This window comes from Neophocaena asiaeorientalis, unplaced genomic scaffold (assembly GCF_003031525.2).
Source record: "Neophocaena asiaeorientalis asiaeorientalis breed wild unplaced genomic scaffold, Neophocaena_asiaeorientalis_V1.1 scaffold150, whole genome shotgun sequence".
Taxonomy (NCBI): domain Eukaryota; kingdom Metazoa; phylum Chordata; class Mammalia; order Artiodactyla; family Phocoenidae; genus Neophocaena; species Neophocaena asiaeorientalis.
The window spans coordinates 14,136,752-14,158,335 of NW_020176571.1; positions in this window are offsets into that span (position 1 = coordinate 14,136,752).

Genomic DNA, 21,584 nt, shown 5'->3' on the forward strand with positions numbered 1-21,584 from the left:
AAAAAAGATTTTCTGTTTGTGGGTTATAAAGTCAGATACCAAACTATTAATTCAAAATTATTAATCATATTATTCAAGTATTATAATGTGCTTTCTGTCTTCTTGCTCTAGTATAAGTATATGAAGGAATGTTAAAATCTTCTACTATATTTTCTGTGCATTTCATTTTATACTTCTAATAGACCTTGGCCTATAAATTGTAAAATCTTATTATTTCAAGATTTTTTCTCAAATTTGTATTGTAACTTTCAACATTATTAAGTTGCTGTCTTTTTAAAAAAAATAACTTCTTCAAAGTGTTTTCTCTTTATTTCTACCTATTTGATATGAATAATGCCATCTTTTTAAAAGTTTTAAATATTTTTGCCTAATATACATCTATTTGATCCTGTTTCATTTTATAATGGTGTACTCTGGTGTAAAGCCAGTCCTTTTGTAAAAAAAAAAAAAGCCATCAGATGGAATATATTGATTAATATGAGATTTACATTAAATGCCGTAATTGTTAAGTTTGCTTTGGCTTCAGTACACTTATTCCCTGCATTCTACTCATACGATTTTCTTCATTATTCTAATATTTGTTATTATTCTCTTAAGAAATTCTAAAGAGAAAGAATCAATTGTTCCTACTTATGAATCCCATAAAGTTTTGCAAAGATCTGTATTAAATTAACTACCACATTCAATAACAAAGCAATATTATTTTACTTCATTTTTTGAAAAGTAAGGGCTCCTACTCTTCTTTTTTTTTTTTGAGGTAGAGTTGATGTACAATATTATATAAATTCCAGGTGTACAACACAGTGATTCACAATTTTTAAAGGTTATAATCCATTTATAGTTATTATGACAAGGGTTCCTACTCTTATCTGCATCACTCTTTCCAATCTGTGTAGATTTAACGTGATTAATAATACTGGTCACAATAATAACAGCTAATGCTTACTGAGTACTTACCATGTACCTGTCACTGTTTTAAGCACTTTCTGTATTAATTCATCTCATCCTTCCCCCAACCCTAAGAATATTACTCTTGTCCACAATTACAGATAGGAAAATTGAGTGGCTGAGAGTTTAACTTGCCCTCGGTCATAGAATTTGTATGTGATGGAGCTGGACTTTGAACCCAGTAACTCTACAGTCAGAGCCCAAACACATGACTACTACACTAAAGCACTTCTCTGAAATTTAATAACGTATTGCTCTGTCTTATTGTGTAGATTATAACTTGAAAAGAAAAACAGTGGATTTGATTTTTAATGTATTTAAATAATTATTAAAACTTACCTTGGTCTAGCACCTTCTTCATGTTTTGATTCAAATGTCATCTTATCAGCCCCAACTATCATATTTAAAATTACAATACTCCATACACTCCTGTCCTACCGCCTCCCTGATTTAATTTTCTCATCATACTTATCACCATCCAGCAGAGTATGTATTATGCTTATTTAATTGGCCTGTTTCTCTCCTCAACTAGAATGTAAACTCTAAAGGGAAGGTCTGTTGACAGCTGTCTCCCCAGCACCTAGAACTGTAATCAAGGCATAATAATCATTCAATAAATATTTGTCAAGTGAATGAGTAAATGAAGAAATAATTTGGGTTCAGTGGTCACTAGTTCTTTCCAATTGCTATTTCATCATAGCGAAGATCTTGTCTTTGATTCATTTTTCCTTGCATATCTGGGAAAGACTTTCTGTGTCCTCACCATGAATAAAAATTTGCCTGGTTACAGTATTATTTATTTTAAACAATTTTCCCCCAGAATTCTGTAAGTTTCCTCCATTATCTTATAGTAGACACTGCCACAGAAAAAAAAATTCTAAGGACAATTTGATTATCTCCTTATGTGAAATCTGACATTTTCTTTTAATTATTATTGCAATGGGAATTTTGGAGATAGGGAAGTATATTCTAATATCAATATTTTACCTTGAAATCTCCCCAAAATTGTATAAAACAGAACGTTGCATTTGAAGAGTTTAATGTGCATTGAGATATCATGTAAATAAAGATAAAGCAAAAAAATGGCATCATTAAATTTTAATGTATGAACAGATAATGAGTAATGCAACTGAGTGAAGCAAAATATATCTATATGTAAGGAAACTAAGTTTTCCTGTAAAGCAAAATTGACCTTAATTAAATTTAAAAATAATTACAAGCTATTGCTTATATAAGTTACACCTAGATTCAAAAATATTAGCAACCTAAAAGTTAGGTTATAGTCTCTGTAACATTCCTTTGTGACTAGAGAGCAGCTTCCTAACATTTTATCTATATAGGCATGACAATAGAACAGTAATTGACAAAAAGACACACAGCTAACTTTATATCAGGGGCCTGCAGTGGCAAAGATATTGAAACTTGATTGCACAGAGATGGCTACCAAAGTAGGACATAAAGCAGCACTCTCTTAATTGGGAGTACAGTCTCCCAAGTGTATTAGTTTCGTATTGCTGCTGTAATACATTACCACAAACTTATTTCCTTAAAACAACATACATTTATTACCTTACAGTTCTGGAGGTCAGAAGTGTAAAATGGGTTGGCAGGGTTCCTTCTAAAGGCTCTATGGAAAAACCTATTTCCTTGCCTTTTCCAGTTTCTAGAGGCCACCTGCATTCCTCAGTTCATGGTTCCACATCAGGATGATATCTCCTTCTCTGGCTGTGACCCCCACCCTAATTCCTTCTTATAAGGACCTTTGTGATTACATTGGGCCCACCAGGATAATCCAGAATAATGTCTCAATTTTTAGATACTTAATCACATCTACAAAGTCCCTTTGGCCAAGCAAGGTAACAGACACACAGGTTTTAGGAATTGAGACACACAACAAGTCCCTCAAATTCCCTCTGTCTCATTTAAGATGGGGGATACTAGAGCATGTAAATGATAATAATCTAGTAGAAAGGAAAAACTGATGATGCCAGAAAAAGGATACAAGAGCAAAATCCTTAAGAAATGAAAGGAAATAGCATCCAAGGATACTGCTCCCATTTTAGCAGTACTTGGCACATTTGAGGGGCTTGGTATATGTTTGCAGACATTCTAAATACATGCTCTTCTGAAGCTCAAGTATTTACTTGGAAGATACCAAAAGGCAGAAACTTGTGCAGCATCTGCAACATAGCAAAATTCGACAAAAATAAAGTTATCCAATAATAAAGAAATTAAAAATACTATTTCAAAATCTTATTTAAGGGAAAGATAAGATATCAAAAGACAAATGATAAAAGTATAAGTAAAAACATCAGAATTCATAAGATGTTACCAAATTAATATTTTAAAGAATATACACTTTTCTGAATAAATAAATGTTAACTGACACCCGCCTAAAACTTGGGAAAGAAACAAATTATTAAGCCAAATAAATTTGGTAAAGAGAAATGATGCAACTAAGAGCAAAAACAAGCGTGCTTGGGGAAGGGGAGACAAAAATCAGTAAAAATCCATCACTGGAAACAATAATTAACTGGGAAGGAGTAGATAAAGCAGCTGGCCTTCTTTCATGGGGTGAAGGGAACCCCAGGGAAAAGGCAGGTGACCTCCTTGTCAACTGGACCTCCCGGTAAATAGACTAGAGATATTTGCTAGAAAGAAGAAAACTTATTTCTGAAATGCCTTTAAAAGGAAGTCTCTGGCTAAAGATTACCTAGAGTAAATAGTATCGAAGATGAAAGGGGCATGGCTCCTTGGAGACTGTCACGTACACTATTCACCCGGGGTATAAAAATAGAGATGTTTCATAACTGAAATGCTTCCACTGTGTGCTGATTTCTGATCCATCTGGCTTTTCAATCCAATCCTGTATATTGGTAGCTCATTAACCAACAGAAATACCTAACGTCATTGATCAACCATTGGCTCAATTTTTTAAAATTTAATAAATTCTATTCTAAAAGATTGTTTAAATTGTGACAAATATTCTCAACTATAACATTCATTCAACTAGAGGACAAATAACATTGATAACTATTTACAAAAATAGAATATATTCAAACAAACGTAAAAAGACCCACATTATTATAATCGATGAGACAAAAAACAGAAAAGTCACTACATGATAACAGTATTCCATTGTCACAGATTCACTGTAAAATTTTCAAAAATATATATAGAGATAACAATAACTGTCCAGAAATATTCAAAGTTAAAACACAGGTCAAACAATTCTATGAGGCAAAAACTGTTTGGATTCCAAAACCTATAAAGGAAATACCAAAAAAGGTTTATTAGGCCAATTTCAACTATTAAATGGTACACAAATATCCATGGATTATAAAAACTGCCAGTGATTTATCCTGGGATTTTAAACTGATGTAGCACAAATAAAATTATCAACGTGACTCATCACATTAACAAGAGAGCAAAAAACTAAAATATTCTAAGCTTCTCAGTAAATGCCAAGAACACATTTCATAAAATCCAATATTTGTTCTAAATTTTAAGTCTAAAACTAAAGTCACTGGGAATTTCTTAACCATCAAAGAGTATGCCTGTTTCAAGTAATGTATTTATATATTTAATACAAGTTCATTGGAGTTATTCCTTTAAAAAAATACAAGGAATGCCTTTCTTTTAGTACTTCTACTGAGTATATTAATAATACTTGCAATTCATATATTAATATTATTGGCAATTACTATTCAAGCAGGAAAAGAAATCAGGGTACAAACATAAAAATGAAAATATAAATGAACCATATTTGCAGATGGCATGAAAATGTATCTGGAAAGCCAAAAGGAAAAAAGAAGAATGAAACTATAACTAGAGACAATAACCCAGCAAGGCTCCAGACTGTAAGATAAATCCACCAAACTTAATTGCATCTCTTTGTAAAAATGATACCTGATTAGAATAATTCAGAAACAGAATCAATTTCACTGGTAATAGAGGTCAACATATTTAAATACTAAAATATTCATTTGATTTAGGTCATAAGCATTTTTTTTCTAATAGCATAACAGAAAGAGACATAAATAGTTGTAGCAATATACTAGGATTCTGGTTTGGAGTGTTAATGTAGAAAAGACATCAATACTCCATAGTTGTTGTATTTAATAAATTAATGATAGTAATAAATAGCATTTATCGCTTACTATGTGGTAGTTATTATGGAAAGGGCTTTTGTTTCATTTTCTGCTTAATTACTAATCCTATGAGATAATTCTGTTCTAATCTCTTTACAGACAAGGAAATGGAGGACAAAAGAAGTCATGTATTTGTCTACAGTCAACAGGTAGGAAGTGACAAAGGCTGGACTCACACGACTACAGAGGATACTCCACACAAACTGAAAAATTGTTGGTGAAGCTTACTGGAAAGAATAGGCAAAAGGTACTAGCACATTTTTCCCCCTAAAGAGATAACAATAGTGAACTCACTGCTCCAGGTTTTAAAAAGCCTCAAAATGACAGTTATATATTTGTCTATTGTGAGGCTGGCTACAAATAGTGTGTTTGATTAAAATTAAAACAGAGAAGTAATTTGTTAACATATAATTAAAATATGGGTTTCTGCCAAGTCTCGAAGCTGTTCTGGGCACTGAGCCCAGTTCAGACCCATATTGCCCAAGACTTTTAACTGGCACATACCCTGGGCCTCACAGGTGTGCCCGCAGCATAGGGCACAGGCCTGTAGAGGAGGGCACAGCCAGGCTCAGCTGCCTGCTGCCCCCGGCGGGGTCCTGGACCACATCATATTCTGGGGGTGGCAGGAGGAGGGAGCCTCGAGTACTCTATCAAAAGTTCACCACTTGCCTGAATTAGCGTGTTTCTTTAAATTGATTAATAACTTCCCATGTTTTTTCCTCCTATTCTTTAGGCTCTGTTTCATTTCATGTGTCTAAAAAGCAGCATTTATTCCCATGTACCCTTGTTTACATGGATTTGCCCCTATTTTATAATCTAATTTTCTATGCTTAAGGTGCTTATTTCTACTTCCTTTAAATCTATTGATTTTTTAAAAATTGTATTTACTCTATAATTTTTAATTAATTTTTTTATACTTTGATTTTGTCTTCCCAGTTCTGCCAGAGGGTCCAGTACAGGCTCTCCTACACATCAGGAACTTCAGCAGGCATAGCTGGAAGGCTGAACTCAGTGGGACTGTCAACCAGAACACTTACACATAGGCTGTGCAATATGGAAGTCTCAGGGTAATCATATATCTCCCATGCAGGCTCAGGGCTCTCAGAGAGAGTGTTCTCAGAGAAGGGAAGTGGCAGCTGCCATTTTCTTAAGGTCTTGGCCAGGACACTGGCAAGTGTCACTTCTGCCATATTCTATTGGTCAAAGCAGCCTCAGACCCTGTTCAGATTCAAGCGAAGGGGAAGATAGGCTTGTAGACCTCCTTCTAGAGGGAACGTAATTGGCCCAGGGGTCAAGGTAATGTGCTTTGAAGTCCATTTCTCCCCGCCAGTGATTGAATATGTTGGGCATTAATAGGGAAGATCTATTCCTAGAAGACATAAGACTCCTTTGTCCCAACTTTGGCATGAGGGCTTCACAACAGCTCTCCAAACCTTCCTCAGATACACAGCAATGTGGCATGCTTTCACCCTTCCCTCCCTCTCTCCACTCAGAGTCTGATGTCTCTCCTAGCCTTTCCTGTCTCCCTCACTGTTTCCTTTCACACTGGCATTGTCTCTAATATTAAACATCCTAGCACATTTAATGCCATCTTGGTATCAAGTTCTCAGAGAACTCATATTAATTTTACCTCTCAGTGGGAGGAGGGTTAAAGAGTTTGTGGCTATCTTCAATAATATTCTTTTTTTGCCATCGTCTGTCCCTGGAATCTTCTCAAACTATCTGATTTCACCTGAAGTACATAATCTCTAGCCTGCAGACTTCCCCCATTCAAATCCCCACCCACAGCTGATTGAACCCCGGATGAACTCCTGATTCAGGCAACTCAAGGCTGGGCTCAAACAATCACAGTGATTAGCTAGCGATAAGGAGCTGTGCTGCCAGAATGGTAGCCCCAAAAGGCAGAGTCAGCACCATAATGAGTGAAAGCCATGGAGGAGTCAAAACCAAAATCCTTACAGAAGAAGCAGATTTAGAGAAAAGAAAGCAGAACCTACGTGCAGAAAGAAGCAGAGAAGAAAGGCATCAAATAACGCTTGAGGCAAAGCGACAGACATCACAGAAATGCCCAACAGATTTCTAGTTTCTGTGACACCCAGGTATACACTGTACAAAGGAGTTCTGTGAAAAACCATTGAATTGTGACCCCCAAAATGATATGTTTAAATCCTAAGCCCCAGTACCTCAGAATGTGACCTTGTTTGGAAGTAGGGTCATTGCAGATGTAATTGGTTAAGATGAGGTCATACTGAAGTAGAGTGAGACCCCATATCAATGACCGTGTCCTTATAAAATGAGAAAATTTTGACACAAACACACACACACAGACACACACACACACACACAGACACAGGGAGAACATCATGTGAAGATAAAAGCAGAGATGGGGGTGATGTTGCTACAGGCCAAGAATACCAATGCTTGCCTGCAAACCAGAAGTTAGGGAAGAGATAGGGAACAGATTCTCCCTCACAGCCTTTAGTAGGTGCCAACCATGCAGAGAACCTGCTCTCAGATGTCTAGCCTCCAGAACCGTGCAACCACAAATTCCTGTTGTTTAAGCCATGCAGTTTGTGGAACTTTGTTATGGCATCCCTGGCAAACTAATATAACCCCTATAACTTTACAATAAACCCCTTTTCCATTAGCTAATTTGAATGGGTTTCTGTTCCTTGCAAAGAAAAAAAAAAGATATAAATCAAAAGCCTAACTTATATTACCTTTGCTCTGAGCAGAGAAAAGAAACCACTGGAGGGCTTTGGGAAAATTCTGGCAGAGCCAGAATTCTTCTCAGAAAATTAGTCTGAATGTCAGGACAAAAAATTTTGTCAGGCCAAAAATAAATGAATGAACAAAGTTTAAAAGTTCTTTTCTAAAGAGTATGATCAAGACACTTTTAGCCAAAAAAACTTTAAAGGCAATTAAAACCAGAATCCTGCCTTGACAAAACAAACTCACAACCAAGCAACTTCAGGATGCTTAGATTTAAATGATACTATTTCCTCGGATTCCTTCCAGGATAAACTATTAGCTAAAATATAACAAAGTAAGCACTCATTTTCATATGGGATTTTTGTTCATCACTCAGTTAAAAATTAGGGAATAGATACCAAACAAACAAATAAGTAAATAATCCTAGTTTTAGAAAAGAGAATTAGAAATTGTATTTTGGCAATAATTAACTAGCAAACTCATGCTGTCAGCACATTAAACAAAAATTATCTTTTTGTCTCCCATAACAAGCGTATGCAACTGGCTCATCCAAAAGTGGCACTAGCAGATGAAACTATAAATTGAAAACAGGGAGGATGCAGAGAAGGAATGAGAAGCAGGTAAAATATAACCACATGTTAGCAGTTTCTAGTGCCTCTATCTGTGAGTAGTCATTGACCACTCCAAATCCCACAGAAGTCTAATGACTCTGAATATCTATGAAAGCCACAAACTGTCTACTATTGTTCCTGATTTACTAGGTGTGCAGTAGCCATACATAAAACCTGACTGTTACATAAAGTACTGACCTGAGAATCCAGACTTTTAAGCAAGTAGCAGACTCAGAAGGAATATGCCACAAATTACCAGAACTATAATTTGAAGAAGTTAGCAAATTGCCTTTTTAAATATGGGATACGCTGAAGACCAGCTTCAGTAAGAGAAGATTTTTTTTTGGTTTTACTTCAAATATATTGATTGGATTTCAAAAGTTAAACCTTCCTAGGCACTGGCCTTTGTAATGGTGTTTGATATTGTATGCTTGCTAAAGACGAGGGTTTTATAAAACTCATCACTTCCTATAAACAGTTGTAAGCCTTTTTGCTTTTCTTTCCAGAAAGAAACAATTCTAACTAAGGATTAGTCATCCAGAGACCTGTAAATCCCAGGGAAATTTCCCAAGTGCCATGGCTTCCTAAATGGGGACTGTTTTTCCAAGTTCAAGTCCTCATTTCACTAAATCGGCTGTTGTTTCATGGAGACTGCCATCTTAATACTGTGTCTTCTAAACTATGAACGTGATATAACTCTCCAATTTGTCTTCTTTAAAGTCACTCAAACAACATTTTATAGTTTTCTGCATAGAGGTTTTGCAAATCTCTTGTTAAATTTATCCCTAATATTTTATGTTTTAATATTTAAATTATATTTTTATTTCATTTTCCAATTCTCTGTTGCTACTGTATAGAAACAATATATTTACATATATTGACCTAGTAAACTACAGCTTTGCTAAATTTACTTATTCATTCTAGTAGTGGTTAGATTTCTTAGGATCTTCTCCATTAAAAAAAAGTGTCATCAGAAAATAAATAATTTTGATTCTTTGTTTCCAGTCTTGAGCCTTTTATTTCCTTTTCTTGACTTATTGTCCTAGTTTGGCCTTCCAGTATAATGTTGAATAGAAATAATTACAGCAGATATCTGTGCCTTGTTCTTGACCTTAGGGGGACAGCATTTAGTCTTTCACAATTAAATATGATATCAGCTGTAGGCTTTTCATACATATCCAATTGATCGTTTTGAAATTAAAATTAGATGAGGTCACTCATTTTCTCAAAGCCCTCCAGTGGTTTCCCAAATCATTCAAAATATCTTCCCAAATCCTTAAAATGGCCCACATTATCTGGCTTTCTGTTATCTCTCTGAACTCATACCCTAACATTCTTCCCCATTATCAGTCTGCCCCACTTGTCTTAAGTTTCAGACACTACAAACATGCCCCTATCTTGGGACTTGTGCACTAGCTCCTGCTACCTGACTGCTCCTCCCCCAGATAGCCACAGGGGTCACTCCTTTAGTGAGACCCTACTTGGCCACTTTGTATAAAATTGAAACTCCACCCCCACCTTGCCTATATATTCCCTGTCCCCCATCCTGCTTTACATTCCTTCATAGTACTTACCATCATCTAATATATTATATATGTACTTCTTTATTTATATGACCTTTCCCCCTATCATGTAAGATCCTTGAGGGTGGGAACTTTTTCTATAACAGAACTGAACACATGGCTTGTGTTTAAAAAGTATGTATTGAATGAAAAAATAAATACCTACTCTATGTTAGAATATAAATGAGGTTCACCCAGCTAATTGGATAGGGACATTGGGAAGCAAAATTGTCATCATCAAAGAATTCAGAAAGTACCTTAAATTCTATGTAATTTAAATGATGCTACAGCCTTCTTAGCATTCTATTATAAGGATCTGGGTTTGGCAATTATAATTGGAAATGAGACTAGATTCTGAAATATAATTTCCATGACATGATCATCGTAACTGAGCTCATGGAGGAATTCCCAATGAGGTCATGGAGATCTTTTTTTTGTTTTCAGTTTAATAACCCAAGGAATACCTCCCTGAATTTAGTCAACCCCAGATCTCTTTCTATTTGAACAGAGACAATGCTTTTATTTAAGTATACTTGACTGAGAAGCTTACATTAAATTTTTTGATTCTTTGATTCTCCTTATAGAACTGTGTATGGCCCACTGTGGCAAACACTTTACCAGTTTGCTTACTCTTACGGATTCTACTATTCTGGTCTCATCTGGATGGATCTGGAGTGTACATTATCCTATTTTTTTAAAGGTGACCTCCCGCCCTCCAGTGAGCCAGCACCAGCCCTGGCTGTGCAGCCAACCATGTGGGAAACCTACCCCACCCTCCAGTAGGCCTGCACCCACCACATGAGGCACAGCATCACAGCCAACCTGTGATGCTTGCCAGGGGCCAGCCTCACCTACCAGTGCATCCACCATAGTCAGCCCCACCACAACAGAGGGGTGCACACAGCCCACATAGGGGCATCCCTAGAACACATAGCTCTGGTGACCAGAGAGGGGCATGCTGCTAGGCCCAATAGGACTTCTCCTACAAAAGGCCATTTCAAATTCAGGAAATGTAACCAAGCTACCTCACACACAGACATAATCACAGAGAATGAGACAAAATTAGGAGATAGAGGAATATGTTCCAAATGGTGGAACAAAACAAAACCTCAGAAGAACAACTAAACAAAGTGGAGATAAGCAATCTACTAATAAAGGGTTCAAGGTAGTGCTCATAAAGATGTTCGCTGAACTCAGGAGAAGAACGGATCAACACAGTGAGAATTTCAACAGAGTTAGAAAATATAAAGAAGAATTAAACTGAGCTGAATAATAAAATAACTGAAATAAATGTTACACTAGAAGAGATCAACAGTAGATTACTGATGATACAGAGGAACAGATCAGTGATCTGGAAGACAGAATAGTGGAAATCACCCATGCTGAACAGAAAAAATAATTATTTTAATGAGGACTGTTTAAGAGACTTCTGGGACAACATTAAGCACAACACTTGCATTATATGGATGTCAGAAGGAGAAGAGGGAGAGAAAGGGCCAAAAAACTTATTTAAAGAAATAATAGCTGTAAATTTCCCTTATCTGGGGACAGAAACAGACATCCAAGACCAGGAAGCACACAGAGTCCTTAGCAAGATGAATCCCTAAATGTCCACACCAAGACACATTATATTAAAATAGCAAAAATTAAACATAAGAGAGAATCTCAAAGGGCTTCCCTGGTGGTGCAATGGTTGGGAGTCCGCCTGCCGATGCAGGGGACACAGGCTCATGACCCAGTCCAGGAAGATCCGACATGCCGCAGAGCGGCTGGGCCCGTGAGCCATGGCCGCTGAGCCTGCGTGTCCGGAGCCTGTGCTCTGCAACGGGAGAGGCCACAACAGTGAGAGGCTCGCGGACCACCAAAAAAAAAAAAAAAAAAAAAGAGAGAGAATCTCAAAAGCAGCAAGAGATAAGCAACTAGTTACATACAAGGGAACTCCCACAGAACTATCAGATGACTTTTCAGCTGAACCTTTGCAGGTCAGAAGAGAGTGGCGCAATATACTCAAGTTGATGAAAGGAAAAAACCTACAAGCAAAAACACTCCACCCAACAAGTTTATCATTCAGATTTGAAGGAGAAATTATGAGTTTTACAGACAAACAAAAGCTAAAAAAATGCTCAGCACCACTAAAGCAGTTTTAAAAAGAAATGTTAAAGGAACTCCTTGAAGTGGAAAAGAAAAGGCCACAACTAGAAATATGAAAATTATGAAAGGAAAAGTCTCACAAGTAAAGGCAAACATATAATAAACATAATGATCAATCACTTAGAAAGCTAGAAGGGAAGTTAAAAGACAAATGTGGTAAAATCATCTATATCCACAATAAATAAAGTATACACAAAACAAAAAGATGTAAAATATGATGTTAAAAAAATTAAATGTTGGACAAGGAGTAAAAACGTAGGGTGGTTAGAATGCATTTGTACTAGAGGGTATTACACTAAATAAAATAATCAAACAAATACCATATGATCTTACTTATATGTGGAATCTGAAAAACAAAACAAAATGAAAACAGACTCATAGATACAGAGAACAAACAGGGTAGAGGAGTTGGGGGAAGTGTGAAATAGGTAAAGGGGATTAAGCCACAGGCATGTAATATACAACATAAGGAATATGGGGAATAATACTGTAATAACCTTGTATGGGGACAAATGGGTACTAGGCTTATTGTGGTGATCCTTTCATAACGTATGCAAATGTCAAATTGCTATGTAGTACACCTGAATCTAGCATAATATTGTATTGATACATCAAGTATATTTCAATAAAAAGTAAATAAAACAACCATTTATCAATTACTCTTAATTGCCAGCCTCTGCAGCTGTATTAATTTTTCCCATTCTGTATGGTGTATCATCTCACAGGAAAGATTATAATTGTGTTTCATCTCCTGATGATACCAATAAAATGCCCAGTAAATTACCACAACTCTTCCCTTCCAGAAAGGTGTAGTGTGTTCACCAGAAACCTTATTGTGTACCACATTCTTTATTATTTTCTTAATAAATTGAATTAGGAAATAACACTATTTAATTTACTATGTTGAATTTAACATGTCATAAAAATCATGATGTGTAGCACCAAACTGAAAACAACACTGAAACACATACTACCCCCTTTCCACAATGATTAATAAAAAATAATTTCTATCTGGACATATATAAACACTAGCTACCAGCATGATACTAAAACCATCCTAAGGGAATATTCTTTCTCCAGAATAAAATGTATTTGATAAAACTGGAACACCACCTAATTAAAGAACAATTCTTAGCTAGCTCTAGGCTCTAAGTTTAATGCAAAATAAAATTTTAGTCACTTATATATAACTGAAGATTTATCTCATGCTGATTTTATTTTAACAGAAATAATCCCCATAAAGAATGAAGATACAGACAAAAGAAACTTTAAGGAGATTTCAAAAATAGCTTGGTAACAGGAAAGGAAAATATTTATGTGTAAACATCCTTTGAACGTTTTTGCATAATCAAAATTCTCTTCAGTAGGAAAAGTTATGCCCCAATAGTAACTGAACTAACTGTTAAATATTATTTTTCCAAATGCAAAAGATATATGGATGCATTAGTTCTCAATCATAGAAATGGACTTGGCTCTTTTATTTTTATTCATTTATTTATATTCATCTCTCTTTACCTCATTCTACAATGTTGAGGCAAGTGATGAAATGCTGCATATAATTATAGAACATTAAGGTATTTTAGGTTCTATATTTGTGAATATTCATGTTTATTAAACAAAATTAATCTAGCAATCTTGAGTACATCAAAGTTTAAATTAAATTCAAACTATGTTCTAAATCTTAGAACATAAGGGGTAAAGACCAGGGTCTTGGGTTCTAGTTCTTAGGTTAGAGACCTTTATCCAGCCAGAAGATAGCACTAACTCTTAACATATATACTTCTTAGTCAATTTACGGAAAAGACTTAATTTGATTTTAAAACTTCATAATTAGGTTAAATATATCCTTTTTTTTTATAGTAACACATTTTATTTGTTTTTAGTTTTTAACATCTTTATTGGTGTATAACTGCTTTACAATGGTGTGTTAGTTTCTGCTGTATCACAAAGTGAATCAGCTATACGTATACATATATCCCCATATCCCTTCCCTCTTGTGTCTTCCTCCCACCTACCCTAACCCATCCCTCTAGGTGGTCACAAAGCACCCAGCTGATCTCCCTGTGCTCTGTGGCTGCTTCCAACAAGCTACTTTACATTTGGTGGTGTAAATATGTCCATGCCACTCTCTCACTTCATCCCAGCTTACCCTTCCCCTTCCCCATGTCCGCAAGTCCATTCTCTATGTCTCTGTCCTTATTCCTGTCCTGCGCCTAGGTTCTTCAGAACCTTTTTTTTTCCTTTTTAGATTTCATATATATGTGTTAGCATAGAGTATTTGTTTTTCTCTTTCTGACATACTTCACTCTGCATGACAGGCTCTAGGTCCATCCACCTCACTATAAATAACTCAATTTCCTTTCTTTTTATGGCTGAGTAATATTCCATTGTATATATGTGCCACATGTTATTTATCCATTCATCTGTTGATGGACACTTAGGTTGCATCCAAGTCCCGGCTACCGTAAAGAGTGCTGCAATGAACACTGTGGTACGTGATTCTTTTTGAATTATGGTTTTCTCCGGGTATATGCCCAGTACTGGGATTACTGGGTCATATGGTAGTTCTATTTTTACTTTCTTAAGAAACCTCCATAGTGACTGTATGAATTTACATACCCACCAACAGTGCAAGAGGGTTCCCTTTTCTCCACACCCTCTCCAGCATTTACTGTTTGCAGATTTTTTGATGATGGCCATTCTGACTGGTGTGGGGTGATACCTCACTGTAGTTTTGAATTGAATTCCTCTAATGATTAGTGATGTTGAGTATCCTTTCATATGTTTATTGGCAATCTGCATGTCTTTGGAGAAATTTCTATCTAGGTCCTCTGCCCATTTTTGGATTCAGTTGTTTGTTGTTTTAATATTGAGCTGTATGCGCTGCTTGTATATTTTGGAGCTTAATCCTTTGTCAGTTGCTTCATTTTCAATATTTTCTCCCATTCTGAGGGTTGTCTTTTCATCTTGTTTATGGTTTTCTTTGCTATGCGAAAGCTTTTAAGTTTCATAAGGTCCCAGTTGTTTATTTTTGTTTTTACTTGCATTTCTCTAGGAGGTGGGTGATTTATGTCATAGAGTGTTCTGCCTATGTTTTCCTCTAAGAGTTTTATAATGTCTGGCCTTACATTTAGGTCTTTAATCCATTTTGAGTTCATTTTTGTGTATGGTGTTAGGGAGTATTCTAATTTCATTCTTTTACATGTAGCTGTCCAGTTTTCCCAGCACCACTTATCGAAGAGACAGTCTTTCCTCTATTGTATATTCTTTCCTCCTTTGTCAGAGATTAGTTGAACATAGATGTGTGCGTTTATCTTGGGGCTTTCTATCCTGTTCCATTGATCTGTATTTCTGTTTTTGTGCCAGTACCATACTGTCTTGATCACTGTAGCTTTTTGTATAGTCTGAAGTCGGGAGCCTGATTCCTCCAGCTCCATTTTTCTTTCTCAAGATTGCTTTGGCTATTCAGGGTTTTTTGTGTTTCCATACAAATTGTGAAATTTTTTGTTCTACTTCTGTGGAAAATGCCATTGGTAGTTTGATAGGGATTGTATTGAATCTGTAGAATGCTTTTGATTGTATAATTATTTTCACAGTGTTGATTCTTCCAAACCAAGAACATGGTATATCTCTGCACCCGTCTGCATCATCTTTGATTTCTTTCATCAGTGCCTTACAGTTTTCTGCATACAGGTCTTTTGTCTCCTTAGGTAGGTTTATTCCTAGGTATTTTATTCTTTTTGTTGCACTGGTAAATATGAGTGTTTCCTTAATTTCTCTTTCATATTTTTCATCACTAGTGTATAGGAATGCAAGAGATTTCTGTGTATTAACTTTGTATCCTGTGACCTTAGCAAATTCATTGATTAGCTCCAGTAGTTTTCTGGTAGCTTCTTTAGGATTCTCTAAATGTAGTATCATGTCATCTGCAAACAGGGACAATTTTATTTCTTCTTTTCCAACTTGGTTTCATTTTATTTCTTTTTCTTCTCTGATTGCTGTGACTATAGCTCCCAAAACTATGTTGAGTAAGAGTGGTGAGACTGGGCAACCTTGTCTTTTTCCTGATCTTAGTGGAAATGGTTTCAGTCTTTCACCACTGAGAATGATGTTGGCTGTGGGTTTGTCATATATGACCTTTATTATGTTTAAGTAAGTTCCCTCTATGCCCACTCTCTGGTGGGTTTTTATCATAAACGGGTGTTGACTTTTGTCAAAAGAGTTTTCTGCATCTATTGATATGATCATGTGGTTTTTATCCTTCAGTTTTTTAATATGGTATGTCCCACTGATTGATTTGAGTACATTGAAGAATCCATGAATTACTGGAGTAAACTCCACTTGACCATGGTGTATAATCCTTTTAATGTGCTGTTGGATTATGTTTGCTAGTATTTTGTTGAGTATTTTTGCATCTATGTTCATCAGTGAAATTGGCCCATAGTTTTCTTTTTTTGTGACATCTTGGTCTAGTTCTGGTATCAGGGTGATGGTGGTCTCATAGTGAGTTTCAGTGTGTTCAGAGTGTTCCTTCCTCTGCAATCTTTTGGAAGACTTTGAGAAGGATAGGTGTTAGCTCTTCTCTAAATGTTTGATAGAATTTGCCTGTGAAGCCATCTTGTTCTGGGCTTTTGTTTGTTGGAAGATTTTTAATCAGAGTTTCAATTTCGGTCCTTGTGTTTCATCTGTTTATATTTTCTATTTCTTCCTGGTTCAGTCTCAGAAGGTTGTGCTTTTCTAACAGTTTGTCCATTTCTTCCAGGTTGTCCATCTTATTGGCATAGAGTTGCTTGTAGTAATCGCTCATGATCCTTTGTATTTCTGAAGTGTCAGTTGTTACTTCTCCTTTTTCATTTCTAATTCTATTGATCTGAGTCTTCTCCTTTTTTTTCTTGATGAGTCTGGCTAATGGTTTATCAAGTTTTTTTATCTTCTCAAAGAAGCAGCTTTTAGTTTTACTGATCTTTGCTATTGTTCACTTCGTTTCTTTTTCATTTATTTCTGATCTGATATTTATGTTTTCTTTCCTTCTGCTAACTTTGTGGAGTTTTTTGTTCTTCTTTCTCTAATTGCTTTAGGTGTAAGTTTAGGTTGTTTATTTGAGATGTTTGTTGTTTCTTGAGGTAGGATTGTATTGCTATAAACTTCCCTCTTAGAACTGCTTTTGCTGCATCGCATAGGTTTTGCATCATCGTGTTTTCATTGTTATTTGTCTGTAGGTATTTTTTTATTTCCTCCTTGATTCCTTCAGTGATCTCTTGGCTTTTTAGTAGTGTACTGTTTAGCCTCCATTTGTTTGTATTTTTTACAGACTTTTTTCCTGTAGTTGATAGCTATTCTCATAGTGTTGTGGATGGAAAAGATACTTGATAAAATTTCAGTTTTCTTAAATTTATCAAGGCTTGATTTGTGACCCAAGATACGATCTATCCTGGAGAATATTCCATGAGCACTTGAGAAGAAATTGTAATCTGCTCTCTTTGGATGGAATGTCCTATAAATATCAATTAAGTCCATCTTGTTTAATGTATCATTTAAAGCTTGTGTTTCCTTATTTATTTTCATTTTGGATGATCTGTCCATTGGTGAAAGTGGGGTGTTAAGATCCCCTACTCATATTGTGTTACTGTTGATTTCCCCTTTTATGGCTGTTAGCATTTGCCTTAGGTATTGAAGTGCTCCTCTGTTGGGTGCATAAATATTTACAATTGTTATATCTTCTTCTTGGATTGATCCCTTGCTCATTATGTAGTGTCCTCCTTTGTCTCTTGTAATAGTCTTTATTTTAAAGTCTGTGTTGTCTGATATGAGAATTGCTACCTCAGCTTTCTTTTGATTTCCATCTGCATGGAATATCTTTTTCCATCCCCTCACTTTCAGTCTGTTTGTGTCCCTAGGTCTGAAGTGGCTTTCTTGTAGATAGCATATATACCGGTCTTGTTTTTGTATCCATTCAGCCAGTCTAGGTCTTTTGGTTGGAGCATTTAATCCATTTACGTTTAAGGTAGTTATCGATATATATGTTCCTATTATCATTTTCTTAAGTGTTTTGGGTTTGTTACTGTAGGTCTTTTCCTTCTCTTGTGTTTCCTGCCTAGAGAAGTTCCTTTAGCATTTGTTGTAAAGCTGGTTTGGCGGTGCTGAATTCTATTAGCTTTTACTTGTCTGTAAAAGTTTTGATTTTTCCGTAGACTCTGAATGAGATCCCTGCTGGGTAGAGTAATCCCGGTTTTAGATTTTTCCCTTTCATCAGTTTAAATATGTCCTGCCACTCCCTTATGGCTTGCAGAATTTCTGCTAAAAGATCAGCTGTTAACCTTATGGGGATTCCCTTATATGTTATCTGTTGTTTGTCTCTTGTTGCCTTTAATATTTACTATCATTACTCTGAGTCCTTTTTCTGGTAGACTGCCTATTTACTCTTCATTTGTTTCATCTGGTAGGTTTTTACCTTGCTCCTTCATCTGCTGTGTATTTCTCTGTCTTCTCATTTTGCTTGACTTACTGTGTTTGGGGTCTCCTTTTTGCAGGCTGCAGGCTCGTAGTTCCCGTTGTTTTTGGTGTCTGCCAGTGGGTAAGGTTGTTTCAGTAGGTTGTATAGGCTTCCTGGTGGAGGGGACTGGTGCCTGTGTTCTGCTGGATGAGGCTGGATCTTTTCTTTCTGGTGGGCAGGACCACATCTGGTGGTGTGTTTTGGGGTGTCTGTGAACTTATTATGATTTTAGGCAGCCTCTCTGCTAATGGGTGCGGTTGTGTTCCTGTCTTGCTAGTAGTTTGACATATGGTGTCCAGCACTGTAGTTTGCTGGTTGTTGAGTGGAGCTGGGTCTTAGCATTGAGATGAAGATCTCTGGGAGAACCATTTGATATTACGTGGGGCTGGGAGGTCTCTGGTGGACCAATGTCCTGAACTCATCTCTCCCACCACAGTGGCTGAGGCCTGACACCCAGCCAGAGCACCAAGATCCTCTCAGCCACATGGCTCAGAAGAAGAGGAAGAAAAGAAAAAAAGAAAGAAAGAAAAAATGACTAAAATAAATAATGTTATTAAAATAAAAAAATATATAAATTTAAAAATATGAAAGTAATTTAAAAAAAAAAGAAAAGAGTAACCAAACCAATAAACAAATCCACCAATTACAACAAGCACTGAAAACTGTACTAAAAAAAACAGACCCACAGAACCCTAGGGCAAAAGGAAAAAGCAAACCTGTACAGACAAATCACACGAAGTCGCATACATATCCACACTCACAAAAAGAGAAAAAGGAAATTTTTAAATATTTTTTTTTTTAAAAAAAGAAGAGAGCAACCAAATGAATAAACAAATTTACCTCTGAATACTAAATTAAGATAAATATAAAACTAGAAACAAATTAGGTGCAGAAAGCAAACTCCAAGTTTACAGTTGCTCCCAAAGTCCACCACCTCAGTTTTGGGATGATTTGTTGTCCATTCTTGTATTCCACAGATGCAGCATACATCAAGTTGATTGTAAAGTTTTAATCAGCTGTTCCTGAGGCTGCACGGAAAAATTTCCCTTTCCTTTCTTTGTTCACACATCTCCTGGGGTTCAGCTTTGGATTTGGCCCCGCCTCTGCATATAAGTCACTCTCTGGTGTCTGTTCTTCACCCAGACAGGAGGGGGTTAAAGGAGCAGCTGATTCGTGGGCTCTGGCTCACTCAGGCTGTGGGGGAGGGAGGGGTACGGAATGCGGGGCAAGCCTGCAGCAGCAGAAGCCACAGCCTGAGGTGAGCCGTGTATTCTCCCGGGGAAGTTGTCTGTGAATATTTAGATATGTCTTTGTTGATTCTTATTGTATAAATTACTCTCACCTATCATTGCATAGATGTACTGTGTTATACTTGGTGCTTCGTTGGAATCTAGCAGTTTTTATCATCTAAGCTTATCAATGTGAATTTGATTATAGAGATGAGGGAAAGACAATACACCTACAGAACACTGTCTTTACTGTAGCAGTTATTTAGTTAATGGTAGTAGAAAAACCTCCAAGCCTAATAAATTTAAAATATCTGGCAATTTGAACACTTGAGAGAGAACCAGAATCCTAATTTAACCTCATTTTGTGTTCATACAAAGACTAAAGTGCTAAAAATTAATCACAAATTTTTGTATGAATTTTGTATTATTCATATCCAGTTAGTGTTCTGCTGTTGTGCCCAGAAGAAAGTGATTAATGCATGTGGAGCACCAAAGTCAAATTTATGTTGGATACAACACAATGTACCTCCATATTTCCGTCTACTTCCATGGCATGAATTCTTAATGTCCTCATAACATAAACTTTATATTCAGTCACAATTTTGAAATCATTAATGCTTATCCCATGTTAAGATATAGAACCAAGAGGGGCTATAGAACAACAACGACAACAAAAAAGCCAGTTATATCTCAAATACTATGTGAAAAAAATGATTAGACATTAGTTGAAAGATTTCCTGGTACATATTAGCTTTTTCCTGTCTCAGTAGCCTGGCCTGTGGGTGGGGTGGGGGTGGGGGTGGGGAAACAAACACTGTCACTTCCACTTCTTATCTTCCTCTATTTTCAAATAACCTGACCATAACACAGCTTTAGCTCATTAATGATAGATATCCATCACTTTTCAAATTATCTATGCTTCATTGCATTTGACTGCAATGTGAATTTATACAGAGTAAGTCCTATGTTTTTCAGTGACTTTCCAAATATAATAGAATACTTGATATCACTGAAAAAATTTACTGTAGGAACTTTTGGCATGAAGGAGTTTCAAAGGGACAGTAAAATCATGGCCACCAGCATGGCTCTGACTACCCTTAGCTTTGGCTATGCAGGTCAGAGCCCCTGGGACTTGCACCCCTCAGTGACAGCCATAGCCCCTGACCCTGACCACTCAACAGCAGTTCTGAGGGGACTGCTCAGAAGCCTGAGATAGAGGCCATTTCCTCAGTCAGAAAACCCAGGGCCCACTCAAATCTCCCTCAATAGATTCAGGCAGGCTGGTAATCAAATACACAACCCTTAAATCCCAAACTGTGAAATCCAGAAAGTTCAAAAGCCCAGAAGTTTTTTTGGCAGCAAAACTGAACTGACCTGAATCATTTGGCTGCAAAACCTGACCTGAATGGTATGAGGCTATTTATAGACTTCATTTATCCCACTGTAGGTGAATATTCATGTTTCTCTGCCAGAATATGAATCTGTTTGATAACAGGGAGCCCTAGACCTTACTGTGACTGTTTATATAATACATGATATTTGCACTGTATTGCCTTCTAAATTCTGATATTCAAATTACATGTGGCACCAAGGGATTTGGATAAGGGATCAGAAAATAACGTCTTGTGAAATTACATGGGCGTGAATTTAAAACTTGGATCTGCTGCTAATCACTAATTATGTGACTTGGGATAAATTACTTAACTTCCTTGAACCTGGTTCTTCAT